The sequence below is a fragment of the Entelurus aequoreus genome, linkage group LG23, assembly GCF_033978785.1.
Source record: "Entelurus aequoreus isolate RoL-2023_Sb linkage group LG23, RoL_Eaeq_v1.1, whole genome shotgun sequence".
Classification (NCBI taxonomy): Eukaryota; Metazoa; Chordata; class Actinopteri; order Syngnathiformes; family Syngnathidae; genus Entelurus; species Entelurus aequoreus.
The window spans coordinates 25236889-25255863 of NC_084753.1; the positions used below are offsets into that span (position 1 = coordinate 25236889).

Genomic DNA, 18975 nt, shown 5'->3' on the forward strand with positions numbered 1-18975 from the left:
TTCTCAATACTTTTAACACTGGAGAAATTAATCAGAAACTGTCATTCTCATATCCCCATCCTGGAACACAGCTGAGAATTTAGGTTCCTCATGTGGACTTAACATAGTTACATTTATTATACATTGCTATAACACTGAGTAAAAACTCATCATAAACCAAAAAGCAAATAATACTCAAAGCAACATACTGTATTTTCTGGACCATAGGGCGCGCTGACGATGAGCGGGTCTAGTCAGGTCTATTTTCATACAAAAAGTGCATTGGATTATAGGGCGTATTAAAGGGGTCATATTATTATAATTTGTTTCTAAATGTAAAACACTTCCTTGTGGTCTACATAACATGTAATGGTGGTTCTTTGGTCAAAATGTTGCATAGATTATGTTTAACAGATCATCTTCTAGTCGCTTTCTGACAGTCGCTTCAGGATGCGCCGTTTTGTGGGCGGTCTTATTTACGTGGCTCACCTTCGACAGCGTCTTCTCCCCGTCATCTTTGTTGTAGCGGTGTAGCTTGCAAGGACGTGAGTGGAAGAAGTGTCAAAAGATGGAGCTAACTGTTTTAATGACATTCAGACTTTACTTCAGTCAATAACAAAGCAGCATCTCCTCATCCGTGGCTCACTAGTGCAACAACATCAAGGCCGGAAATGTGTCCCATGAAAAACCGTCCAACTGGAACTCTCTAATAACTAAAGTTTCATGGGTGAATAATGTAAACTCACTACACCGGTATGTTTTAGCGCTTTCATGGCGAGTTTACTGGACTCACTGGTGACGGTGGCAGAGAAGAGGACTGTGGAAAAACTAGTGAGCATCCTGGATGATGACAGTCACCCTCTGCATACCGTTGTCAGTAGCCAGATGAGCCTGTTCAGTGCTAGACTGCTTCATCCCAAGTGCAGGACTAATAGACTAAAAAACTCCTTTGGCCCACACGCCATTAGACTGTACAACTCCTCTCTGGGAGGGAGGGGGGGTATTAGATTGACGGGGGATGCAAAACAATAACAGTGTAATACGTTTTCATAACATGGTCACTAATGCCTAGTTTCTCTTGTTATATTCTTATTTTACTGTTATATTTGTATTCTCATTGATGCTTTTTGTTTTTATTCTATTGTAATATTTTTCTATTTTGTTTCCATTTATACCCCCATTATTTACTTTTTTAAATTCGATCTCAATTCTGTACACTGCTGCTGGAATTTTAATTTTCCTGAGGGAACTCTCCTGAAGGAATCAATAAAGTACTATCTATCTATCTATCTATCTAGATATAAGTAAGAACTTTACACTACTTTATATTAGATGAATGTCCCATAACAAGAAGGTAGAGAAAAAGAGGACGTTTATCGACTGTGGTGTCGGTACAGACTACAAAGGCGGACGCGCACACATTTTCAGGACTTATGCAGAGCCCAAATACAGATCAGCAGGTAGCAGAAGGTAAGAAAAGTTGCTTTTGCATAATATTGCGAAACAAAACGGCAGATAATATGTCTTACCTTATACACACACCATAATAATACTCGTATGTTGAAGCACAGTACAATCCATCAAGCAGTGCGGCTTACCAAAGTCATACTAAAACATTTTGCTAGATTTTTGAGCGTGGTGTGTAATGTTCTTTATTTTCAATGGAACATTTAAAGTTTTGGTGTTGTTTACTGGCATCATATTGCAGTCTCGATGTATCTCTTATGTGTGACTGCCATCTACTGGTCACACTTATCATTACACCATTTACCAAATAAAATTGCTTTAAGGTCGGTAAGCACAACCAGAATTATTCCGTACATTGGGTGCACCGGGTTATAAGGCGCACTGTCGAATTTTGAGAAAAATGAAAGGATTTTAAGTGTGCCTTATAGTTAAAAAAATACGGTAGTCAAGTATATTATATACTCATCATAAACCAAAAATCAAATAATAGCAAATAAAACACAAAGCAACATCATTTAATTCAATTCAATTCATAAATATTTTTTCCCCATGGGGACCATATTTTTTGGAGTATAAGTCGCTCCGGAGTATAAGTCGCACCGGCCGAAAATGCATAATAAAGAAGGAAAAACACACAAATAAGTCGCACTGGAATATAAGTCAGATTTTTTGGGGACATTTATTTGATAAAACCCAACACCAAGAATAGACATTTGAAAGGCAATTTAAAATAAATAAAGAATAGTGAACAACAGGCTGAATAAGTGTACGTTATATGACGCATAAATAACCAACTGAGAACGTGCCTGGTATGTTAACGTAACATATTATGGTAAGAGTCATTCAAATAACTAGAACATATAGAACATGCTATATGTTTACCAAACAATCTGTCACTCCTAATCGCTAAATCCCATAAAATCTTATACGTCTAGTCTCTTACGTGAATGAGCTAAATAATATTATTTGATATTTTACGGTAATGTGTTAATAATTTCACACATAAGTCGCTCCTGAGTATAAATCGCACCCCCGGCCAAACTGTGAAAAAAACTGCGACTTATAGTCCGAAAAATACGGTATATGACCACAGTGCAGCTACACTAAACATTTAACCAGAAAATATATTAATACTTAATTAAATTTTATTAATATTTAAATATATTTAAATATGGCATTTTATTTTAAAACTGATTAAACAAGGGAATTGATGTATTTTTCATTCAACATCTTTAAAAATATTTAGTTCATCAATAGAAAACAAAGTAGTTGAGAGAAACTAGGCAGTACAGCAATATTTATGAGCTTATTTGTCAGCTAAGCAGGAGCAAGAAGAACACAAGAGCTTTAAATAATTTACTAAATTTTTATTTTAAAATGTACATTTATGCAACAAAGTTGAAATGAATTATATTTATATAGCACTTTTCTCTCTAGAGACTCAAAGCGCTTTACATAGTGAAACCCATTATCTACATCTGAACCAGTGTGGGTGGCACTGGGAGGAGGTGGGTAAACAGTGTCTTGTCCAAAGACACAACTGCAGTGACTAGGATGGCAGAAGCAGGGATCAAACCTGGAACCCTCAGGTTGCTGGCACGGCCGCTCTACCAACCGAGCCACATGACCCCAAGTTAATTAATTATTTCAGTTACCTCACAATATTAGCTGTCCCTGCGGTAATTGTTATGATTTAGATTAGCAAACCTCGGTCTTACTGGCCAACATTAGATATTGCTAGAGATGGACACAACTGCAAGCATTGAAAGGAAGGAAGTGAATGTGAAGGACAGTGCCAAGAAGAAGAAATCAATGATATTCATTGAATTAAAGAATGTGGCTTAGCATTGTCTTTCTGAAATAAGCAGGGGCGTCAATGAAAAAGACGTTGCTTGGATGGCAACTTATGTTGCTCAAAAACCTGTATGTACCTTTCAGCATTAATGGTGCCTTCACAGATGTGTAAGTTACCCATGCCTTGGGCACTAATACACCCCCATACCATCACAGATGCTGGCTTTTCAACTTTGCGCCTATAACAATCCGGATGGTTCTTTTCCTCTTTGGTACGGAGGACACAACGTCCACAGTTTCCAAAAACAATTTGAAATGTGGACTCGTCAGACCACAAAACACTTTTCAGTCCATCTTAGATGAGCCATGCGAAGCCGGCTGCGTTTTTGGGTGTTGTTGATAAATGGCTTTGGCTTTGCATAGTAGAGTTTTAACTTGCACTTACAGAGGTAGCGACACACTGTAGTTACTGACAGTGGTTTTCTGGAGTGTTCCTGAGCCCATGTGATGATATCCTTTACACACTGATGTCGTTTTTTTGATGCAGTACCGCCTGAAGGTGCAGTGATTTCTCCAGATTCTCTGAACCTTTTGATGATATCACGGACCGTAGATGGTGAAATCCCTAAATTCCTTGCAATAGCTGGTTGGGAAATGTTGTTCTTAAACAATTTGCTCACGCATTTGTTCACAAAGTGGTGACCCTCGCCCCATCCTTGTTTGTGAATGACTGAGCATTTCATGGAAGCTGATTTTATACCCAATCATGGCACCCACCTGTTCCCAATTAACCTGTTCACCTGTGGGATGTTCCAAATAAGTGTTTGATGAGCATTCCTCAACTTTCCCAGTCTTTTTTGCCAGTTGTGCCAGCTTTTTTAAAACATGTTGCAGACATAAAATTCAAAATGAACTAATATTTGTAAAAAATAACAACGTTTAGCAGTTCGAACGTTAAATATCTTGTCTCTGCAGTGCATTCAGTTGAATATAAGTTGAAAAGGATTTGCAAATCATTGTATTCTGTTTTTATTTGCCATTTACACAAAGTGCCAACTTCACTGGTTTTGGGTTTTGTACATAAATACATATATATATATATATATATATATATATATATATATATATATATATATATATATATATATATATATATATATATATATATATATATATATATATATATATATATATATATATACAATTTTGAGACACTTGTGATTTAGGGCTGTATAAATAAACATTGATTGATTGATTGATACAATTATATACATATATTAATATATATATATATATATATATATATATATATATATATATATATATATATATATATATATATATATATATATATATATATATATATATATATATACATATACACATATACATATATATATGCTTATATACATACATATCTATATGTCTACACACACACACACACACACACACACACACATTGTAGTCATTTTAAAGTGTGCATTTTTTTTTACTAAAATAGATACTTTTATCGAGGCGAGATCCAATAATTCATGTTTACATTGTTTCTTATGTAAAACTCTGTTTCACTATACAAACGTTTCGATTCACCAACCAATTATATTTGTAAATCAAGTTTCCTGTGTATACGTAACATTTGTTTTTCAAATATGAAAAAAATAATAATAAATAAATAAAATCAGAATGAAGCAGAATGAGTCTAATGTCAGCCAAGTATGTTAAAATAATTTCTTAACAGCGGATGTTAATCCATTAAAATATTGAGAAGCTGCTGATGGTGATGCAGTTGGAATGAGATACCATAGACGTCCGCTGTTCAAGGTAAATGCTAAATAAAACCACATTCTATTGTATTTTTTATACAAACATTTTTATTTAAAAGTTTTTGCTTTTTTTAAAGGCATGTTACATGTTAAAATAGTGCTGTTTTTTGGGGGGGGGGGGGGGTGGGGGGTGGGGGGGGTGTGCAAGCACAGATTAATGCAGTTTTGCAAAATATGTTTTTCAAGATACGAGCTGCGTCGCAGAACCAAATGAACTCCTATCCCGCGGTACCACTGCTGATAAATAACACCTCATAAAACAATGCGAGGGTGATCCAAAGCTGTGCACATGCACAAACTTCACAGACAAGTGTGTAGTTTTTACATTTTCATAAGGTTTCCGTGCCCAGAAAAGCTTCAGGGATTTTCTCTTATTGATTTCCACTCCCTTCCCAGAGTTATGGGGCTTCTAGATTGCCGGATGTTACTACCCCAGGCGACACAATCTGCCTACAGAGACAAGTTTAGGAATTTAGAACTCCTGATGACCGAAAAAAGTTTTTCTTTCACTTCAAAGTGTGCAGTTTCAGAGACGTGAAGAGAACATCCAATGACTATGATTATGACTAAGCAGGCACAGGAAAGGCAATTATAATGGCAGATAATGTCAGTATGAACACAAGCTACACTGGGGGTCAGCAACCCGCTGCTCTCGAGCCGCATGCGGCTCTTTAGTGCCGCCCTAGTGGCTCCCTAGAGCATTTTTTAAAAAAGGATTGAAAATGGAAAAAGATGGGGAAATAATATTTTTGTTGTAGAATGTTTTTTTGTTTGAGGACAAACATGACACAAACCTTCAAAATTGTTAAAAAGCCCACTGTTTAATATGTTTGTGTATATGCTTCACTGATGAGAGCATTTGGTGAACAGCGTTTTGTCCTACTAATTTTGGCGGTTCTTGAACTCACTATAGTGTGGACTGTGACGCAACAGTTTGTTTTCATGTAAACTCTTCCACTCCTTCTTTGTCTCATTTTGTCCACCAAACATTTTATACTGTGCGTGAATGCACAAAGGTGCGCTTTGTTGGTGTTATTGACTTGTTGGAGTGCTAATCAGGCATATTTGGTCAGTACATGACTGGGAGCTAATCGATTCTAACATGCTATTTAGGCTAGCTGTATGTACATATTGCATCATTATGCCTCATTTGTAGGTATATTTGAGCTCATTTGATATCCTTTACTTGTATCCTCTTTGTATATAATTTAGTTTTGCATGTCTCATGACATTATCTGTATGTAATATTGGCTGCATTTCAGATAGTTGCTTGTGTGCCATGTTGTTCCAGACCACAGCCAACATTACCTAGCTTGCCAAAGATTGTAATAAATCTACTAAAAGAAGACAGCCTGCCGTTTCTTTTAACTTGGACACACACATCTATACCTAGCCTCTGATTTCTCTGATTTGGTTTCTAATGTTGTAAAAATGTGTAGAATGAATATTACATTTCAACATTTCTGTCAACGAAGATTTCCTTCAGCCTGCGACACATAGTCATTTTGATAGTAGGCTAATATAGCTAATATAGACACTTACATCATGTGTTGTCTTCATTATAAAACTTATAATCCACTTATCCACGGGGACGGCGTGGCGCAGTTGGGAGAGTGGCCGGCCAGCAACCTGAGCGTTCCTGGTTCAATCCCCACCTTCTACCAACTTGTCACCTGTCATTGTGTCCTTGAGCGAGACACTTCACCCTTGCTCCTGATGGGTCGTGGTTTCAGGCTTTGCATTGCAGCTCCCGCCATCAGTGTGTGTGTGAATGGGTGAATGTGGAAATAGTGTCAAAGCGCTTTGAGTACTTTGATGGTAGAAAAACGCTATACAAGTATAACCCATTTACCATATAGACACTTACATCATGTGTTGTCTTCATTATAACACTTATATAAGACTTTTAAAATAATTTTAAAAGTAGGCTATTATAGCTAATATAGACACTTATGGCATCTGTTGCCTTCAGTATAACACTTATATAAGACTTTTAGAGTCATTTTGATAGTAGGCTAATAAAGCTAATATAGACACTTACGTCATGTGTTGCCTTCATTATAACACTTATATAAGACTTTTAAAATCATTTTGATAGTAGGCTATTATAGCGAATACAGACACTTACATCATGTGTTGTCTTCATTATAACACTTATATAAGACTTTTAGAGTCATTTTTGATAGTAAGCTAATAAAGCTAATATAGACACTTACGTCATGTGTTGCCTTCATTATAACACTTATATAAGACTTTTAAAGTATGTTTGACAGTAGGCTATTATAGCGAATATAGACACTTACATCATGTGTTGCCTTCATTATAACACTTACATAAGACTTTTAAAGTCATTTTGATAATAGGCTAATATAGCTAATATAGACACTTACATCATGTGTTGCCTTCATTATAACACTTATATAAGACTTTTAAATTCATTTTGATAGTAGGCTAATGTAGTAATACTACTTACATCATGTGTTGCCTTCATTATAACACTTATATACGACTTTTCATTTTTTGCAGCTCCAGACAGATTTTTTTTTTGTATTTGTGTTCCAATATGGCTCTTTCAACGTTTTGGGTTGTCGACCCCTGAGCTACACCATTGCAGCAATGTTAACCACTAAACTAGTGCCCAAACATAATGTAAAAAAAGTTATCAGCCATATATTTTTTTATGTAAGTATTGCAGTTAAGCGCAAGACTAAAATGCAGGCAGGTTATGTGTGTAAGTGTGTGTGTGTGTGTATCTGCGCGCGTGCGAATGCGTGTGCTTTTTGTGTGTGTGTGCGTGTGTGTTATGGTGGCGGATATGTGCAGGAAGCTGTGTTTGGCCCCTGATTAAAATGCAGGACAAGGATGCCGCTCCAGGAAAGGAGTCCAACCGAGCGGAGGCCGAGGGACTTTTCAGCCGTCAAAGGAAACATGTGACGCATACTAAAATAATATGTAGTATGCGCTATTGCTGCACTAAGTAATCCATCCGTAATCTCTCAACATGCATGTTGGTGTGTATGGTATATGCAGTACATTTATATTTACTTACAGTACAGATTAAAATGGGTTGAGAAACTTTTTACCCCTTTAAAAAGGGAAAGTACCTCTCATTTTGGAGCTTTTTCCAGTCTGTATATATACCAGGGGTCACCAACACGGTGCCCGCGGGCACCAGGTCGCCCGTAAGGACTAGATGAGTCGCCCGCGGGCCTGTTCTAAAAAAAATAAAAAATAAAAATAATAATTAAAAAAAAAACAAAAAAAAAAAACATTTTTATTTTTTTAAAATTAAATCTACATAGAAAAAACACAAGATACACTTTCAATCAGTGCATCAACCCAAACAACCTCCCCCATGCACACTCATCCACACCCACTCACACAAAAGGGGTTATTTCTTTCTGCTACCAATATTCTGGTTCCCACAACATAGACAACACATCTGCAAGGGACACAGTCCCTGAAGCACACATGATTGTATAGGCTGCTGGTCCACTAACATTTTCATTAATTACTATTTTTTATGTAATTATGTTTGTATTGTTTTACTTTCTTTTTTATCCAAGAAAAGGTTTTTTATTTATTTATCTTATTTTTTTTTTTTTTTTTAAAAAGGGCCTTATCTTTAACAGACCAGGTTGTCAATGAAATTAGATTTGTTTAAAGGGTTTTTTAAACCAGGCCCAGTCCAGATAATGTCCAAGTCGGACTCAGCAACACACACCTTCATTCATGTACACAGAAAAAAATTAGGGAACACAACAGATTGCATATAATTTATAAACAAAATTACATTTTCAAAATAAGCATTTATGTACAGTCCAGATTATGTCCAGGTCACTCAAATTAGGGAACACAACAACAGATATCATATAATCTATAAACATAATTATACTTTCAAAATAAGCCTTTGAGGACTTCTCATCTTTTTTTAAATGTTTTTTGGCATCATTATCGTTTTCAACCATGTAACTTTCTAAAGATAGAAAATACTGAATAAATGTTTTAAAGAAAGTAATACTGAGTGAATATCTGTTTTTGGCCTTAAAAATAAACCTTTTACCGAGTACTATAATTAAATTGACTAAATCATGATTGTCAATGAACTCTCCTAAAATAACAGAAACCACATTAAGCTTCATAAACAAACCAATCCTTAAACACATTTTTTCAACTTCCACCCAAAACAAAGACACAATATGACAATACCAAAACAAATGCAGGGTGGATTCAGGCTCCTGACAACAAAATCGGCAATCATCTGACTGTCATATTCCATAATTTTAACATTTTCCCTGTGAGTAAGAAGTTATAAATAATTTAATTTTGAAAATAACGATTTTGCACATCGTTAGTGGTTTTATAGATTAGTTTGAATATGGCATCCCATGGCAACGGGCAGTCAAAAAAGTCCTCCCATTTTCCATTTGTGTTGTATGAGGCAGCCTTCAAAGATTTCTTTATTAAATAAAAATTATATATTTTTCTATTTATTTTAGTTCCTTTTTGCCAACTAAAATTTCTTATTAGAGGTTTACAAACTAATAATTTAGTAGTTCCATAATTAATTATTTGTTTCCATCTTTTCCCAATTACTCCAGTTAGTTGATAAAATGAAAAGCTTGAGCAAGCATCACCATACATAGCTCTAAATTCATCATACTTCATAATTTTACCATTCTCATTGATAATATCATTGACAAAAATGATTCCTCTTTCAAACATATTTTTCCAAAAGAAAGGTTTCCATCTATTACAATATTAGAGTTCATCCATATTAACTGCTGCAAAATATCGTCTCTTTTTTCTGGCACATAAAATTGAAAACACCACTATGAGTGGATTGTTTCCTTTATGAACCCCGCCATGTTTCCCAGCAGACTCCCTGGGAGGGGATCACTTGTAAAAAAGGATACAATTTCTTTTGATACAGTACATGTTTTTTGTCCAACAGGACATTTGTGTACCACTCAATGTTTAAATACATCTTTGGAACAATTGATGCTTTTAAAGACAGACACATAGCTTCAAGGTTGAGAAGTTTCAGGCCCCCATATTCATACTCTTTGTACAAAACCTTTCTTTTAATCTTTTCTGGTTTGCCGTTCCAGACAAAATTGAAGACCCTCCGCTCATAAATCTTAAAAAAGTTTTGTGATGGAGCTGGTAATGACAAAAACAAATAAATAAATTGAGGAATAATTAACGAGTTGGCAATAGACATTTTACCATACAAGGTTAGGGATTTCCCTTTCCATAATTGCATAATTTTGTCCAGCTTTCTTAGTCGATTATCATAATTTACTGAGCCTAGATCTTCCAGATTTTCTGGGACAACAACACCAAGTATGTTAACTGGTCCATCTGTCCACAAAACAGGCACTTTGCATTCCATTCGAAAGGACGTTCCCTTTAGATTTCAGATCCTTAACATTTTACATTCATCATAATTAAGCTTAAGGCCAGATTGCTGTGAAAATATGTCCAAAAGATTAAGAAGGTTCCGCAAACAATGAGGAAAAATCTTATCTTTGTGAATCAGCCTTTTCTGACATGAACTTCATCAAGAACAAACACAGAACACGCCTCACTGATGCACATCTGCAACTCACTCAGAGTTGCAGTGTCAAGTTACACACCAGAATACAACACACTAGTTAACAGCATGCAATGCCAGGCTTCCCACTAACTGACAAAGAAACAGATAACAGATTTGGTGTCCAGTTCAAAGTGTGACATGATTTAAAAATTTGAGAGTTTACTTTTGTATTTTACATGAGTTATTATTTGTACAAACATGGTGCAAAGTAATTCATGATTTGTTAAAAAAATGTTAGTGGCTAGCTAGTTAAAATGGGATATTGTGATTTCACAAGACTGTCTTAGAAGTGATCATTTGAAAATGTTCAATTTAAAAAATGTGCACTTAGAGAAAATATAAAAATAAAGTGTTGCATATTGATATTTATCTGATTCTATATATATACATTGTGAGAAATCATTAAGATGATCAGTGTTTCCACAAAGATAAATATAATTAATTATTAATAATAACAGAGTTAAAGGTAAATTGAGCAAATTGGCTACTTCTGGCAATTTATTTAAGTGTGTATCTAACTGGTAGCCCTTCGCATTAATCAGTACCCAAGAAGTAGCCCTTGGTTTCAAAAAGGTTGGTAACCCCTGATATATACATTGTACACACACACACACACACACACACACACACACACACACACACACACACACACACACACACACACACACACACACACACACACACACACACACACACACACACACACACACACACACACACACACACACACACACACAAATGCAGACGCATACGCACGCGCACACACACACACACACACACACACACACACACACACACACACACACACACACACATAAACCTGCCTGCATATATATATATATATATATATATATATATATATATATATATATATATATATATATATATATATATATATATAGATGTATAGGATTTTAGCAAATAGCAAAAAGAAACATATATATATATATATATATATATATATATATATATATATATATATATATATATATATATATATATATATATATATATATATATATATATATATATATATATATATATATATATATATATATATATATATATATATGCATATATAGCATATACAGTATACACACACACACACACACACACACACACACACACACACACACACACACACACATGATATATATATATATATATATATCAATATATATATATATACCTGTATATATTAAATATATATATATATACACAGTATAGGCCAAAAGTTTGGACACAACTTGTCATTTCAATGTGTTTTCTTTGTTTTCATGACTATTTACATTGTAGATTGTCACTGAAGGCATTAAAACTATGACACCTGTGAAGTGACTATTAGGATCCGCTGCTCGGATCACAGTTTGTTTACTTTTTAGTGTCACATGTGTTTTCAGCACCTTGTTTTTGTTTCTGTTGCCATGACGGCAGATTATGCTCAGCTGCCTCTGGTTAGTGTTCGAGACGCTCACCTGTTGTCCGGGCACTAATCAGAGGGCTATTTAGTCTTTGCCCTGGCCTCACTCGGTCTGGCTGCCTAATTTGCTTTCACGCAACAGCTAACGACCACTTTGTTTCCTGCTAGCTCTCATGCTATATTATTTTGCTTGCTAGCTCCCACGCTAGTCGTTCTTGTTTTTTCCTGTCTGATTTAGTTCCTGAATAAATCATTTTCCTACCTGCAAGCTGTGTCCGAGCCCGTCTGCATCCTTGGGAGAACACCTCGCACCACGATGCGACCAGGTCGTTACAGTGACAACCAGTTCAGGTGACTCTTAGACTTGGACTTAGACTTAGACTTCCTTTTTTTTGTCATTCAAATTTGAACTTTACAGTACAGATAAGAACTCTTGAAGCTCATCGAGAGAATGCCAAGAGTGTGCAAAACAGTAATCAGAGCAAAGGGTGGCTATTTTAAAGAAATCAGAATATACAACTTTTCTAAGTGTCACAAAACCAGGATTTTTTTGTAATTGTCAAAAAATCTGGATTTTTTCCAAGTGTCAAAAATTGTGGATTATTTCTAAGTGTCAAAAAATTGGGATTTTTTGTGAGTGTCAAAAAGACAGGATATTTTCTGATTTTTTCTAAGTGTCGCAAAATCGGGATTTTTTTATAAGTGTCACAAGGTCAGAATTGTTTTCTAAGTGTCAAAAAGTTTTTCTGTCATTAATTTAGGGTACCAGCAGTTGGAGGGAAAAAAGTTGGGGCACTTTTGGCCTGTACTATATATATATATATATATATATATATACCGTATTTTTCGGAGTATAAGTCGCACCGGCCGAAAATGCACAATAAAGAAGGAAAAAAACATATATATATCGCACTGGAGTATAAGTCGCATTTTTGGGGGTAATTTATTTGATAAAACCCAACACCAAGAATAGACATTTGAAAGGCAATTTAAAATAAATAAAGAATAGTGAACAACAGGCTGAATAAGTGTACGTTATATGAGGCATAAATAACCAACTGAGAACGTGCCTGGTATGTTAACATACCACATCATGGCAAGAGTCATTCAAATAACTATAACACATAGAACATGCTATACGTTTACCAAACAATCTGTCACTCCCGATCGCTAAATCCGATTAAATCTTCCTCCCCGGTGTCGCCTCTGGTATGCGCAGTTTCCTTTCTTTCTGCTGCTCGATCGCCGTTTTCTGCTGCATATTTCACTACGTCCGGCTTGTAATCTGCAGTATATGATTTCCTTTTCGGTGCCATTTTTGTTCAGCCCTTCTCAGTTTTTATAAGTTACCGCCAATGTTGAAAAAATCCATTTTAATAGCTACGGATGTAGTAGCAGTTAGCATCCCATGACCCACAATGCACTTCTGCCATGACGCACAATGCACTTCTTATTGATTGATGTGTGTGACGATTGCTGTCGTGTGTGTGACGATTGCGGACATTTGCTTCGTCTCTTACGCGAATGAGATAAATAATATTATTTGATATTTTACGGTAATGTGTTAATAATTTCACACATAAGTCGCTCCGGAGTTTATGTCGCACCCACGGCCAAACTATGAAAAAAACTGCGACTTATAATCCGAAAAATACGGTATATATATATATATATATATATATATATATATATATATATATATATATATATATATATATATATATATATATATATATATATATATATATATATATATATATATATATGTATATATATATGTATATATATATATATATATATATATATATATATATATATATATATATATATATATATATATTAGTGTTGTAACGATACCGATATTTTGGTACCGGTACTAAAATTATTTCGATACTTTTCGGTACTTTTCTAAATAAAGGGGTTCACAAAAAATTGCATTATCGGCTTTATTTTAACAAAAAATCTTAGGGTACATTAAACATATGTTTATTATTGCAGTCAAGTCCTTAAATAAAATAGTGAACATAAAAGACAACTTGTCTTTTAGTAGTAAGTAAACAAACAAAGACTCCTAATTAGTCTGCTGACTGATATATATATATATATATATATATATATATATATATATATATATATATATATATATATATATATATATATATATATATATATATATATATATATATATATATATATATATATATATATATATATATATATATATATATATATATATATATGCATATATAGCATATACACATATTGTGTCATTTATCATTCTATTATTTTGTCAACATTATTAAGGACAAGTGGTAGAAAATTAATTATTAATCTACTTGTTCATTTACTGTTAATATCTGCTTACTTTCTCTTTTAGCATGTTCTATCTACACTTCTGTTAAAATGTAACAATCACTTATTCTTCAGTTGATTGATACTTTACATTAGTTTTGGATGATACCACAAATTTGGGTATCAATCCGATACCAAGTAGTTACAGGATCATACATTGGTCATATTCAAAGTCCTCATGTGTACAGGGACGTATTTACTGAGTTTGTAAACATAATACACATTTAAAAAAAACGAAAGATGTTCTGATGCCAAAAAATATCGACGCAATCATAGTAATATCGACTAAATAAGTGCTTGTACTTGATATCATTACAGTGGATGTTAGTTGTAGATCCACCCATGGCGTTTGTTTACATTTTGATGCCGGTGAGCTATTGTATCCTCCTACGGTGTGTAGTGAAGCATGTTTAGCTATTCCTCGTCTTGCAGGGATGATACTTGTAATAAACTTACTTCATTTGTCACCATGGAGGCGAGGATTAGTGATTTAGAAGTAGCTAAAACACTGCCGAGGGCGGATGGATGTTAGCCGCTAGGTAGCTAGTCATGTCTTAAAGCATCTCTTCCTGAGAGCGTTTCAGTGTTATAACTTCACCTTTATCGTTAGTTTTTAAGCCAAAATGCGTCCATTCTCCTGTTTCTGTCTACACACTGTGTCTGCTTGTAAGTACTTTGTGATTGTGCGCTGCCGAACATGCTCCTCTAAACCAGCAATGTCATGACGTGACGACGACGCGGTCGCGGGGGGTGCGGGACCGGTACGTTTCAGAGGCGATACAGAACCGAAAATGATTTATTAGTATCGCGGTACTATACTAATACCGGTATACCGTACAACCCTACACATTTATATATATATAAATATATATATATATATATATATATATATATATATATATATATATATATATATATATATATATATATATATATATATATATATATATATATATATATATATATACTACCGTTCAAAAGTTTGGGGTCACATTGAAATGTCCTTATTTTTCAGAGAAGATAACTTTAAACTAGTCTTAACTTTAAAGAAATACACTCTATACATTGCTAATGTGGTAAATGACTATTCTAGCTGCAAATGTCTAGTTTTTGGTGCAATATCTACATAGGTGTATAGAGGCCCATTTCCAGCAACTATCACTCCAGTGTTCTAATGGTACAATGTGTTTGCTCATTGGCTCAGAAGGCTAATTGATGATTAGAAAACCCTTGTGCAATCATGTTCACACATCTGAAAACAGTATAGCTCGTTACAGAAGCTACAAAACTGACCTTCCTTTGAGCAGATTGAGTTTCTGGAGCATCACATTTGTGGGATCATTTAAACGCTCAAAATGGCCAGAAAAAGAGAACTTTCATCTGAAACGCGACAGTCTATTCTTGTTCTTAGAAATGAAGGCTATTCCACAAAATTGTTTGGGTGACCCCAAACTTTTGAACGGTAGTGTATATATATATATATATATATATATATATATATATATATATATATATATATATATATATATATATATATATATATATATACATATATATATATATATATATATATATATATATATATATATATATATATATATATATATATATATATATACACAGTATACAAACATACACACACACACACATGCACACATACAAAGTGGGTACGTTAAATATTCAGACCCCTTTAAATTTCACTCTTTGTATCAATGCAGCCATTTGCCAAAAGAAAAAAAACAACTTCATTTTATTTCTCATTATAGTACACTTAGCCCTTCATCTTGACAGAAAAAACAGAAATGTAGAAATGTTTGCAAATTTATAAAAATAAAAAAAAACTCAAAAATCACATGGGCATAAGTATTCAGACCCTTTGTTCAAATCTTTGTTGTAGCAATTACAGCCTAAAATCTTTTTGAATACGATGCCACAAGCTTGGTAGACCTATCTTTGGACAGTTTTGACCATTCCTCTTTGCATCACCTCTCAAACTCCATCAGTGTTGGTTCTCATCCAGGATGTCTGTGTGTGTCCTATTTCCGTGTTGCTCCAGATAGAGTTCACACAAATGAGGACATGTGTGCACAAAGGTACCAAAAATAGACCTTTCAAGGGTAAACACAAAAAAAAACCCATGAAATTACCCTAAAATGTAACATCGTTCTAGATAGGACGTTTTAAACCATTCAGTAAAAACTAAGGGAATGCTTAAAGAAAAACTGTTATTCTGCCATGCCGTCTTATTAAAAGAGCGGGCAGAGTTGGCGTTTGAAGGGTAACTGCCCTTTTTTTTAAATTTTGCCTCTCGTTCACAATCATTATGAAAGACATGATGTTATTGCTTGCATTGAAAATATTAAATAATTGGAATCAGAAGTCAGCTTACAGTGGAGCTTATGGGAGCCGTTCAATTACGCCTACAAAGCCCTTAAAAAACATCCAAACACCTCCATTGAAGTTTGACATACGTAAGTAAGTATATACGTTATGTAGTAACATTTATAATGACATTTAATATTTACGTATTTTCATACTTTTAAGCATACGTGGTGCATAAATCTCAAAAACGCATCATGTTTGCTTTTTTTTGTCCTTCATAGCCGATTATTACTCACTGCAGACTTCATGAGAGCCAACAAACATACTATAACATCACTTACTGTGCAATATCTGCTGTCATTAGGTTGCTGACTGCTGGGATGCTCATATATTCCCATTTAAGTGAAAAATGTATTCTAACCCTCACAAAGAAACATGGCAAAGCCTCTTTTAGTGTCGTTCTGGCCATTTCCAGGGCCTAAATGGCTGTCAAAGTGTGCCGACTTGTCGGAATACTTACTCAGACTTCTTCTGTCCAGGTGAGAGCCATGATTTATGATCTAGAATAAACTTACAGGGGAACAAGGAAGCAAGGAAGCAGCAGACCACTCGATGATGTAAACATAGGGAAACTGTGATGATCCGTTGCCCAGATCATGTATTGTTTTAGTTTAAGACTCTGTAAGTTCTGTTTCATCACCCCATGGTTTGTGTTTATTGGTTGCCATGGGTGCTGATTATTTCCACCTGCCTCTGAGTAGTGTTTCGGGACGCTCACCTGCTCCCAGGCACTAATGAGAAAGCTATTTATTCCTGCCTTTCGCCACACTCAGTCTGACTGTTTTGTTTGCTTCGTGCAACATTACATTGGTAAATCCTAGCTTCTGACTCCCATTTCTAGGCTAAGCTTTCCCGCTAGCTTTTTCCTTAGCTTCCCATGCTCTCTGCACGCTTTCCTGTACTTTTGGTATTTTGCCCGATTAATGGATAATAAATCATTGTCCTACCTGCACGCTGCCTCCGGAGTTCCGTCTGCATAACCATGCGACCACCCAACCGTAACAGAAACACGCTAGTGATCACTGCGCCGCTATAAATAGTGCGTCTGCGTTAGCGCTTGTAATAACAATATCACTAATACTTGGTTAATATTCAAGTCACGAAATGTAAATGGAGTATTGGCGTTTTTTTTAATGATTATTTATTGGATTTTATGGGCGAAATAGTGGAGCTCCCATTGTCTTCATAGTAAGCAACACTTTTGTTTACGTTTATTCTTTAAAATTTTTTTAAATCCATCAGTCGTCATGTATTTCATAATGACTGTGAACAATAGGCAACATTCCCAAAATTAAATTGCAAGTTAAGACTGTACAATTGGATGTCCTACTGGGTTCTGATGGAATCAACCACCTAATCAACCATACTTTGACTTGTTTCAGTAAACGCATCCGGTTTGTTGTTCGTACAAAGTAACACACATAGTTGATCTGTCACTCACCTCCAGGAGGGCATTCCCAGGACTTAGCCTTCCCTCACACTCAGGTATCCTACGATCCTTTCTCAGGTTAATCCCATGCCCAGGTGTTTGGAAGAGCTTCGCAGAGAAAAAAGTCAATCGGAAGTTGTCAAGACAATCCAATCTGTGGTCCACACCTGTATGAGGTCAGCTCTGATAGGAGACTGGGATCAAATGGAAGCACCCAAACTGAGAGGGGACGGGAAACGCTTGAAAGCAGCCCACTTCCTGCCCAATTACTGCTGCAAGACTGGCTCCTCTCCCTACCTTCTTTACCAACTGGCCCTTGCTCTCTCTCTCTCCTATCATACATTTGCAGTGTGTGTGTGTGTGTGTGTGTGTGTGTGTGTGTGTGTGTGTGTGTGTGTGTGTGTGTGTGTGTGTGTGTGTAGAAGTAGGACTGGGAAGCAGCCAGCACACTGTGGGTAATGGATAGAAAACGTGACAAGGCTGGGACGGTGAGGAGGAAACGCCTTTTAAACGAAAAGAAACGAAAAAGACAGATTTGTGAGTTTGAGTATCTCGCAATAATTTTTGCTTTGGTGATTTTGTCTTGAACTGAGGAGTGAATGAGTGCTGCCAGTTCTGGGAGAGATGTGGTCCGTTAAGAGAAATTCAGACATGGACCGTCACAATCTGAAACAGAGCATTATATCCTTTAAACTATAATTTCTGGGCTATAAAGCACACCCGCTTTTAG

The 18975-nt window shown here is 35.2% G+C and overlaps 1 protein-coding gene across 1 annotated transcript in view; it reads right to left on the minus strand.

Annotated features, from left to right (window-relative positions):
• The window catches only part of LOC133640524 (pleckstrin homology domain-containing family G member 1-like), a 140026-nt gene extending 121562 nt beyond the window's left edge, over positions 1–18464 (minus strand). The window contains exon 1 of the mRNA XM_062033991.1: positions 18258–18464. The gene's annotated coding sequence lies outside the window, so the exon portion shown is untranslated. The remainder of the gene's footprint in view (positions 1–18257) is intronic.
• Between the last annotated feature and the right edge of the window lie 511 nt (positions 18465–18975).